The sequence below is a fragment of the Chinchilla lanigera genome, unplaced genomic scaffold (assembly GCF_000276665.1).
Source record: "Chinchilla lanigera isolate Chin_1 unplaced genomic scaffold, ChiLan1.0 scaffold00010, whole genome shotgun sequence".
NCBI classification, from domain to species: Eukaryota; Metazoa; Chordata; class Mammalia; order Rodentia; family Chinchillidae; genus Chinchilla; species Chinchilla lanigera.
Window position 1 is genome coordinate 5679847 of NW_004955411.1, and position 10609 is coordinate 5690455.

The window sequence follows — 10609 nt, forward strand, 5'->3', positions numbered from 1 at the left end:
GCTCCTTCCCTCCGCCCCAGTCCTCGCCGACCTCCTTCCGTGAGCTCGGGCGCTCCTTCTCCCAGCCCTGGGAAAGGGGTGCTGTCCGGGTTCAGCAGAAGGGTAAAGGGTTGGCCAGGGTGAAAGTGTTAATGCCCCCGACTCATGGTTTTGTGCGGCGGGAGTTGCTCAGGGATGGTCAATGGACGGGCGAAATCATCTCGTCTCTGGTCCCGGCGGCAGTATCGTCCACGCCACCCCCACTTCTGCACCCCACCCCGCCCTGCACTGTAGGGACGATCCCTGACGCTCAGCGCCCCGGCTCCGGCTTCAGGCCGGCCTTGCATGCTTGCTGCGGGTCCCGGTGCACAGGTCGGTGTTTGCTGGCTGAAGAGCTGGAGGTTGCACATCGCAATCTTTGGCTTGTACCTGCAGCGGCAGTGACTGACTAGATCAGAATCGTGAGGGGAAGCGCAGCTCCTTCCGAGGCAAAGACTTAAGTCGTGAGAAAGAAGCGAAAACAGTCAGATGAAATACTGGGCACCAAAGACCATTTTTGTATTTGGTGCTTTGTATAGGACTTGTATGGGTTGTTTTTTCCTTAAAAGGAATGTAACCCTATTCCTGAAACACTATCAGGGAGAGAGATAGCTATGCAGCAGCCCCGGAGAGCTTAAAAATAAAAACAGCAAACAAAACCCAGGTGTCCAGAGATTTGTCAAAGTGAGATCCAGGGCCTGGGGATTTAGCTCAGCGGCACAGCGCCTGCCTGGTAAGCGCACGGTCGTGAGTTCGATTCCTGGTACCGGAAGAAAAACAAAACAGCAACAACAAAAAAGAAACAAAGTGAGATCCAAAAAACAATCTGGTGTTTCTGAGCAGCCAGTTTGGGGGACATGATAGGTGATCACCCTGACACAGAAGGCATACCTCAGTGGCATGGGTAGATTACGTCAGTACAGACAGCAGCTTTCCTTACGCTGCTGCTTGTCAGAGGAGAGCTTCCTGTTGGGTTTCACTAATTCGTGTGAAGCTCAGGAGGCCCAGGCTGTGAATGCACCAAGTGACAACTAAAGCAGTTATTGGTGACATTCTACCACACCCTACCCAAAAGTCACTTTTCTAATAACTTCCTTTTCTCTTTCTACTTCTGTTTCCTGTTCTTGTCCTTTTTAAAAACAAAAACAAAAACAAAAACAAAAAAACCTTTTTTTCTTTTCATTTTCTGTTGGTAGTGCGGGACTTTTAAAACATTTAGAAAACACTCCGGTGAATTGGTTAGCACTGTCGAAATATATCTCAGCCACAACGTAGGAAGGAAGCCAGCTGCTGGGAGAACGAATCAAAACGGCAAGATGAGCTTTTCAAAGCAAAGGTGGTACTCTCTGACTTCTCTCCACCTCGATGATGCCGAATACCCAGAACTGCTAGTAACTATAATTTTCCCTGACTGTCATGATAACCTTGAATGCGTGTTAAGTTACGTGATCCCTCCCTGTTTTCTTACTAAAAGCGAATCTCACGCCAGGAGGGCACATGTGGAAGGACCCTGCCTAACCGCCTGGTTGAGGAGGGAAGGAGTTGAGGGGTTTTCATTGTTGTACCTGTTTCTATTTGAGGAGTGACTTCTGATCAGATACCTTTCTTCCCCAGAAAAGGACCCTAGTTAAATGGTGAATAGAGTGTGTTTTACCTACCTTTGTACATCAGAAGTGCATAGGTGCAGAAAAGTGTTGGGTCTGTGGCCTCATAAAAATGCCACCACCCCTCGCCCCCATGACAACCCGCCAATGGTGTTGCTGTTGTTTGAATATGATTTGTTCACTGTGAGACTCATATTGAAATTTGATTGCTATTGTGGTGCTGGTGGAAGATGGGACTTTTAAGAAGTGACTGGGTCATCACTGCCCTCCTGAGTGGATTAATGCCTTTCTCTTATGAGTGACTTCTGGCTTTCCTAGGACAGAATTAGTTATCACAGGGTGGTTGTTAGAAAGCAAGGCTGCCCTTCGTGTTTGCTCTCTTCCGCTTGCCGTGTGATTTTCTGAGTGTGAGGAAGTAGCATGTAGCCCTCACCAGAAGCTAAGAAGATGCCATCACCATGCTGTTGGACTTCCCAGCCTCCAGAACTATGAGTCACAATAAACCTCTAGTCTTTATAAATAACCTAGTCTCACGTATTCTGTCATGGCAACAGAAAATAGACTATGATAGTTATGTCAGTGCTAAAGAGCACAAAAATAGATCTGTGAAAAAGGAAACAAGTAAAAAGGTTAGGGCTTCACAAAACTTCCTGGACCCTGAGAAGATTTGGTATGATTAAGAGTTTGTATCTCATTTCTTCCAAACACAACCACTAAGCGTATATTATATTCTGTCTGTACCAACCATTTCCCACTTTTTGGAACAGTACAAAGCACGAACCTGACCATCCCTAGCTGCTAAAGTAAGAAATACTGTGGCTGAAAGACCATTACATAAAGCTTGGACTCAGAAGAACGGAGACTTTGCATAATTTTAGCAGGCATTTCAAAGGTTGGAGAATGAAAGAAAGTTAGAGAGATCATGCTGCCAGCATCCAAGCTTGGAAGGAGATAGTTCCCAGAGAATCCAGATGGAAGACATCCTGCTGGGACAGGCCATGAGCAGTCACCTGAAATAAATATCTCTTTCTTCTTTTTGTCCAGAATTTGTTTTCAGTCTTGTGACATTCATGGTCTTTAGTATCTAAATTCTCAGGAGAAATCATATGGTGGTGTCTTTGTGTCCTGGACTATTCTGCAGTGGTCTTGGTGGTGTTCTTCCATCTGCTGGACAAAAATGGTACATTATGATTTTGGGGGGTGTACGGGGGACATTTGCTAAACAAGGTTTGCAAGTGCTTTCAGTGTGGAGAGTGTGTGTAATGTGAGGGTAAGATGACCGGAGGTCAGCGTACTCTGAACATGCATCTCCTCCACCCTCTGGTTTCTGGAATTTCTTATCTTAAAAGAGGGCCTAGTCAACTACTTTAATCTTTGCAAAGTATGGGAAAGGGAAAGCGAAATATCCAGTAACTGTCAAGGTGATTCTGGAGCAGACTCGGATCCACAGGAAATCAATTGACACAAACATCACACAACATGGGGTTTAGACTACTTTAGTTTTACTGTGATCGGTTGCCTGGGGTTTTGGAAAACCTATATTTCTGCTGTTTTTTTGGTTGTTGTTGTTCCTTAAGTTAAACCCATTCAGTGGCTTTAGCTGATTCAGCTGGAATTTCCTTCCCTCTTTGAAGCTTATCACACACACCACACAGGATGTAAGCTTCTGGATAGAGTCTTTGCGCTTGTCCTGACATTTTCCTAGCTCCCATCTATGGCACCTCGTAGATACTCATTAAACTGTTATAGAACAACTGACCAAGTAATAATAAATGAATGATGCCTTTTAAAAAATTGCCAATGGATCCTCAGCGCTCCTTAAAGTCAAGTTAATAGATTGTGACTATGACCAGATTTTTTAAAAAAGGAATAGAATAGAAATTCTCAAGATGTATCCCATGTCATATGAATAGGAATAGTTCAGTGAAAAAGGGTTGAGATGCAGGCATACACACACATTCACATTGTGAGTAATTATTATTATTATTATTATTATTTTTGTGGGTAATTATTTTGATCACAATCAAAAAAGCTTGGAGAACCATTGAGATAATTCAGCCCACTCATTTTACTAATGAGAAATCCCCAGGCCAAAAGGGATTAAAGAACCATTGTTTAATAAGTCGTTCCCAATTGAGTATATCTTACACCCAGTCCTCTCACACCTGTGAGAGAAATCATTAATCTTGGCATCCTGCTCGTGAAACATCTCCATCACATAGAGAAGGAGCAGTGTGAGAATGATGTGTTCATCCTCTTGAATAGTTTTGGATTCCAGATAAGAGCAGATAGATGGCATATTTGAAACAACAGGGAAATGACTTTGATAATCTCATTTCCTGCCAAATAGTTGAATCTACTCTTTTTCTCTTCAATGTACTCGGTGTGGGGTGGAAAATGGATTCTGAGAGTCGTATACTGGCTGTGACTGTTATGAACATTTGGGTGAACTTGGAGAACTTACTTACTGGAGTCCACTGTTTTTGATCTCTTAAAATGAGAAGCCAGGATAAGTTAACAATCATGGAGTCAATATGAAAATCCTGAAAAAGCTGCCTACTCTGGCTTCCTAAGACACATAACATATTCATATATAAATCTTATAATTTTAAGGATTTAATGCATGAACTCAAGTGGGTCTAGGAATGACTCCAGTGAGCTCTATCTTCTTTGAAATCCATGGGCTGAGAAGACATAATATAACACCCTACAGGCAGAGTGATGTAATGTTTAAGAATATGGGCTACAGCTGGGCCTGGTGGCACATGGCTGTAATTCCAGGTCTCTGGAAGGCTAAGGAAGGAGGATGGCAAGTTGGAGCCCAGCCTGGGCAACTTAATGACATAGGAAGAACCCGTCTCAAAATTTAAAAACATAAAAAAATGGGCTGGGGATGAGGCTCAGTGTGAAGGCCCTGGTTTTAATTCCAGGTACCAGGTTGGGATCGGGGAGGTCTGGCCTACAAGAAGCTCTCCAGGACAAATGACTGTATTCTGGCAGTGAATTACGAGGGACAGGGCAGGAAAGAGTCATGTGGAGGGGAGAAGCTATCAATGAAAAGATTTACATAGCATGGCAATCAGCTACAGTGTAGGCCCTGTTGGGATCCTGATTCAAACAAACTTTAAACTAATTATGATATTTGGGAGATGACTGGGAATTTGAAGGTGTCAATAAACTAATTTTTAAACTTCATAAAAGTGTTGTCTAAAAGTATTGTCTTTTGGGGGGCTGGAGATTTAGCTCAGTGGCAAAGTGTCTGCCTGGCAAGCGCAAGGTCGTGAGTTCGATTCCTGATACCGGAAGAAAAACAAAAAGTATTGTCTTTCAAAGATACATGAACTCATAAGTATTATGAAGAAAATGATTATTTTTTTCTAATTAATATGTAAAACAGTAAGTGAGTGGGGATATGGATAAAACCAGATTTTCCATGAGCTGATAATTGTTAGCATGACCACATGGGACCTCATTATCCAACTCTATATTCGTATATGCTTGAGGCCATCACAGAAAGAAAGCTGAGCCTCTTATTGCAGTTTCCCACAATATGAAAAGAGACAGAGGAGGTGTTGGAGGGGGAGATCCAGGTAACAACTCCTTCAGATGGAGAAGAATCCACTACAGTCTTTTTACACATGTCCAAGAAGTGTGGGAAATAATTTGAGGACAGTGGTTCTTAAAGCAGATTTAATGGTCTTCATGGATAAACTCTGACATGAATGTTTGTAATATGAGCAGGTCTATGTTGGCTTCTAGCAAAAATATATTGAGGAACCTCCTCCTTCGTGTCATTTCAACAGTATCAGGGTAAGGACTTTCACTTGGTCACTGTGCCTAGACATGAAAAGAAAACTCTAAAGCTTACTTTTTATCCAGGTGAAAAAACCTGCATCATCCTTCCCTCTAACTTTTAAACCTTTTCTGAATCGCACAGTGGTGTTGGGGAAATAAACTATGATTACTTAATTTTGGTGGTTACCAATATGGACTTCGGGTTCAAAATCTGGAGTTTCTGTGAGATTCTGTGGCTTAACCAGTAGTCTTGGGCAAATTTACTTCATCTGTGCCTCACCTTCCTCATTTGTAACACAGGAGTAGTACCTACACAAGGGTTATGAGAGTCATATGAAAGAATAAGAAAACAGCTCAGCCTAGTCCTTGGCAAGTAGTGAATGCTCTATAATATAAACTCCTGTTGTTATTCCCAAGTTACAGACTCTGCCTTGGATGTGTCATCCCATTTCTGCCCAGAGCACAAATTAGCATCATCAGAGTGAGGAGACATTTAAAGCTTTTCTAGGAAGGGGAATCCAGCATCTCAGGAACTTTAAAAATACTCTGGGAAGAATCCTGCTATCCTGAGAGTGTGCCCACAGGAATGCACGGTTGGGCCAGAGCCACAGCTGGAATAAAGAAATGATAACTTGGTTCTGTGTAGAAACCAGGAAATTGAGTCTGAATGTGCAATTAGTAATTAACCCACATAAATAAACAGCTACGTAGAATTTCTCTTTGTCATATGCAATACCCCAAAAATATCACAAAAACTACACAGCATGCCCCTTTCTGAAGTCACAGTAAAAGTCAAAGTCCTTACAAGGCCTTCAGCCCTTCATCCTGAGCTCCTACTTACCTTCCTTGGTCATGCTGACCTCATTGCTATTCCTGGCATGTCTTATCCTAAAGGCCCTTGCTCTACTTCTCTCTGCCTGGGTGAGAAACATTAACTACCTTCCCTTCCTCTTTTTTTGTGGTCCTCTTTTTGTGATCTTATTTAAAACTGTATGCTTACCCCAACCCTGCAGTCCATCCCTCTTCTCCTTGACAGCATCACCTTCTAACATACTACATAATTTACTTGGTTCACTTTTTCCATATGGCAGTGTTATAGCTTTTATCTAGATGATCCCCCAAGCCTCATACAGTCATAGGTGGGGCTTTTTGGAGGTGGCTAGATCAAGAGCATGTGATGCTGGGATCAAGCATGTGATGCTGGGTTGATTCATGGTTCAGCGCTAGGATTAAGGGTGCCCCATCCTAGGTGTGAGTCCTACTCACACTAGGGATAAGTAGCGTAGATAGAATATAAGGGACAGAAATAGGGTTGCTGTTGATGCTTGTCACTAGTTGCTTCTTTCACTGCTTATGGCCTTGCTGCCTGCCATGGACTGTTTCTCCTCTGTGATGCCCCTCTGCTATGCCACTCTGCCTCAGAGTCAGCCGTCTCTGGACTGAAATCTCTACAAACTCTAAGCCAAAACAAAACTTTCCTCCTTTAACTTTGAATGTCAGGTATTTTATCTCATCAATGAGTAAAGTAACTAAGACAGGCAGAGATTTTTATGTTTTATTCATTGCTGTTTCCCAGGTGTCTGGAACAGAGCCTGTTATCTAGTGGTGCTCATCATTTGTGGAATGACATTTAATCCAAATATTCACTAGTTGAACAGGCTGGGCCTTGCCTTCAGTGAAGATCTTTCCAGCACAGTATCTCTGAGAGTTTGATTCAGAAAAGGCATTTCATACAGCTCTTCTAACCTGAGAGATAATGTATTGTTGGTTTTGGTTTATGAGCCAGTATCTCAGCCACAGTAGCATCAAATTACCTTCATAATGTAGTCAGAAAGGACTGTAATGTAACTCTCTTAGTATGCCTGTAAACTGAACCAAAGACTGATTTTGTACCTTATAAAATAAGAGTATTAGGTTACTTAAATTTTTAGTTCCCAATTTCTGGGTTTTCAGGAAGTTTTATCTGATACTGCTAATTTACTTTCTGGATTGCCAATATTTTGACAAAAGCTTTTTTCCCCCCTTTTAGTGATAGGGCCATGGATTATCTTTTCTTCTTACTTTTCCACATTTTCTTTAACAAGTGTGTATTACTTTAAAATGAGAAATAGCTGGGGATATAATTCAGTGGTAGAGTGCTTGTGTACTGTGTGTGAGAGAAGCTCTGGGTTCAATCCCTAATACCATAATAAAAAATTAATTTAAAAAATGAGAAATAATCAACAGCTTAAAAAATTCTGCTGATCTACTAAGTCTGCATAACTCTTTTATAAGGCAGATAAACATGCTTAATATCCCATGTTCAAATTGCTATCTCATTTAAATTTGTGGGAGAACAATTATTTGAGGAACTGGCCATCCCAGTGAAAAATGAGAGTGGGGATTTGGGATTAGGCAGGCTCATCAAGACAAAATTAATTTCTGATGCAGAGATTCAAAGATGTGTTTGAGAAACTGTGACTGAAGAAGAGGATTTGATTTTGTAATCTAGGCCAACAGTGGACAGTAGGCCATGGACCACTAGACAATGGACTTTTAGGGTTTCTAGGAAGCCTCTGTGGGGCAAGGAATGTTTTTATTTGATATCCAAGGAAATTCCATGGATTAAAGTCACTTCACTCAAAAAGAAATAGTACAATTTTGGTTACTGATAAGGTGTTTAGGATTACAAGTTAAAGTAAGACTGTGTTAAAGTCTACACAGAGCATAAAAGTGCTTCATATACTGTGAAGGGCTCTACAGATATTTGATGCTGTTGTTTCTGATTAGCTTGGCTCTGAATTATCTAAAGGAAAAATGAGTTTAAACATTACAACTAGTTGTGTGACTTCAACCCACTCACTCTTGTTTTCCAGGTCAATAAAGACCTTTTACCCTCTTGCTTCATAGAATGATTTAGAAGTTTAAATGGATGTGGAAATGTTTGGGAAAGCACAATATATGCTAAAATTGGAGGTGTTATTCTTTAGCTTCTGATTTGGTTGACTTCCTAGAATCTTAAAAAACAGTGAATACTTCCTATGAAAATCCTATGACGTAAGGAAAACCCTAACCTTAGATTGTCTCCCAAAGTGAATATGTAAAGGTAATTTTTTTCTTTTCATATTATTTCCATAAACTTCCATAAGGAATAACATTTTCATTTTCTTGTTTGTTTTAAAGAAGACAGCTGGGATGCAGCATGCTGTTCTCAATTCAACAAACCAGGAGCTTGTGCTCTGGTTGAAACCTTACACATTCTTCCCGGAAGCGTGAAACTGTATCTGGGAAGTCCCTATTGCTGGTAGAGACTTAGGGCTTTATCCATCTCTATATGTAGATGTGTAAAGAGCCCTCGGGCTCAAATTAAAACAACCAGAGGGCTGGGAAAGGGAGTCATGAGGGAGCAAAAGTGACAGGAGGTTGAGGTGACGGCATGGTTGGTTGGGAGATTTCCAGCCTCGGGAGGAAGGAGCATAGAGACCTCAATCCTTTTGAACCATTCCTGTCCCAAAGAAGTTCTCAGCCTTCTCAGGCCAACGGGACCTCAGGCTGATTGGGATCAAGATCGAGAAAGGAGAAACCTGTCATGGGGCTCGCCAGAGTCCTCATTTATCAGTCCTGCCTACAGGCCCTGTGTTTATTTTTCCTAACTATGGTCTCTCCGGAACTAACATGGCACTGGCCACCAACAGATGCTTAGTAAATTTTTCCTGACTCAGTAATTGCAGGATGGAAGGTTTGGACAAGAGGAACATTCATAGTTCTAGTGGAGACTTTACCCATAGAAATGCCATTTTCTGACCTTTAGTGTGAGGGTACTACAGACTAAAGCAGCAATAACCCAGAGAATCCCCTCTTGCACAGCTATTTAAATCGAATAGTGAAGACTACCAAAATCGTTTGGCTGATAGATGCCACATTCCATAACACATGCTATAGTACTTGTTACAGTAGAAATATAATTCACAATTTTTAGATTTAAAAAATGTAACCCATCAATTCAAAATTTTGAAATCTTTAATGCTATTGTTTGTGAAACTAGACACATTTATTCAATGAGACTGAAATCCTCAGAGAAACCAACCCCATAGCTTTTTTTTTTGTCTTTTTGAGACAGGGTCTCGCTGTGTAGTTCAGGCTGGCCTTGAGCTCACTTTGTAGCCCAGGCTGATCTAGAACTCGCAACGATCCTCCTGCCTCAGCCTCCTGAGTGCTGGGATTACAGGCATGCGCTACCACGCCTGGCCTCCATAGCTTTTTAAGGGGCAGTTTGTTCTACTCACAAGTAGAGATGGGGAGGTGTACTTTGGGGGGTTGGGTATAGAGACTTTTTAAAAAACTTTTGTGCTTTTTTTACATCTAGAAAGTATCCTGACCTCCTTCTCCCAGTAATGTTTGTCTAAATAAAATCTTTAGGATGGGCTTTAGCAAGGTGGTCCTTGTCAAGGGTCTTCTCAAAGAAGGTAGTTGTTTGTTTTAAACTATCAACACTACAACAATCTATATACAAAATCTATTTAATAGTTATTTGTGTAAAAAGATTTATAGGGACAGAAAATACTTCCACTTTTTCGGTGCCAAGCAATCAAGCAAAACACGATTAGTAGGCAGAAACTGCGGGCGGGGGAGGGGGAATGCCAGACAATGGCTGTGTCCTGAGTAGTACATGATCGCCATCTGGAGGATTCACTTGAAACAACAAGCAGTAATCAAAGAACCTAATGTTTTCAATAATGAAGATACGATTTGTGAACAAGTAGACAACAAAGCCAGGAATAAATTACCTTTATTTAATGTCCCTGGACTCCTACTATTTTAAGCTTTTAGTATGTGACTCTTGCAATACTGTCATTGAGATACTTTCAGCCAAAAAAGGGAAATTAAACTCTAATATCTTAAGATCAATAAATAAACTCATCAGCAAATACAGTTCAGGAAGAACTAGGCAAGAAGGAAATAAACAGACACACGTGTCTCCAGTTTACCATCCTGTTATTTCCCCTCCCTCTCCTAAATAACACCTCATACAAATCGTCAGAATTTTTATTCACCCAAAGATATACATGACTGACACTTTAATTAGAGGCATTCACATCTCATAGATGGAAAATCTTAATTAAAAGAGGGAGACTGGAGAGATATTCAGAATTTCTGGTAGATGTCAACTGTGGGAGAGGCCATGGTAGAGCAAGATAACCATCTCCTCTACA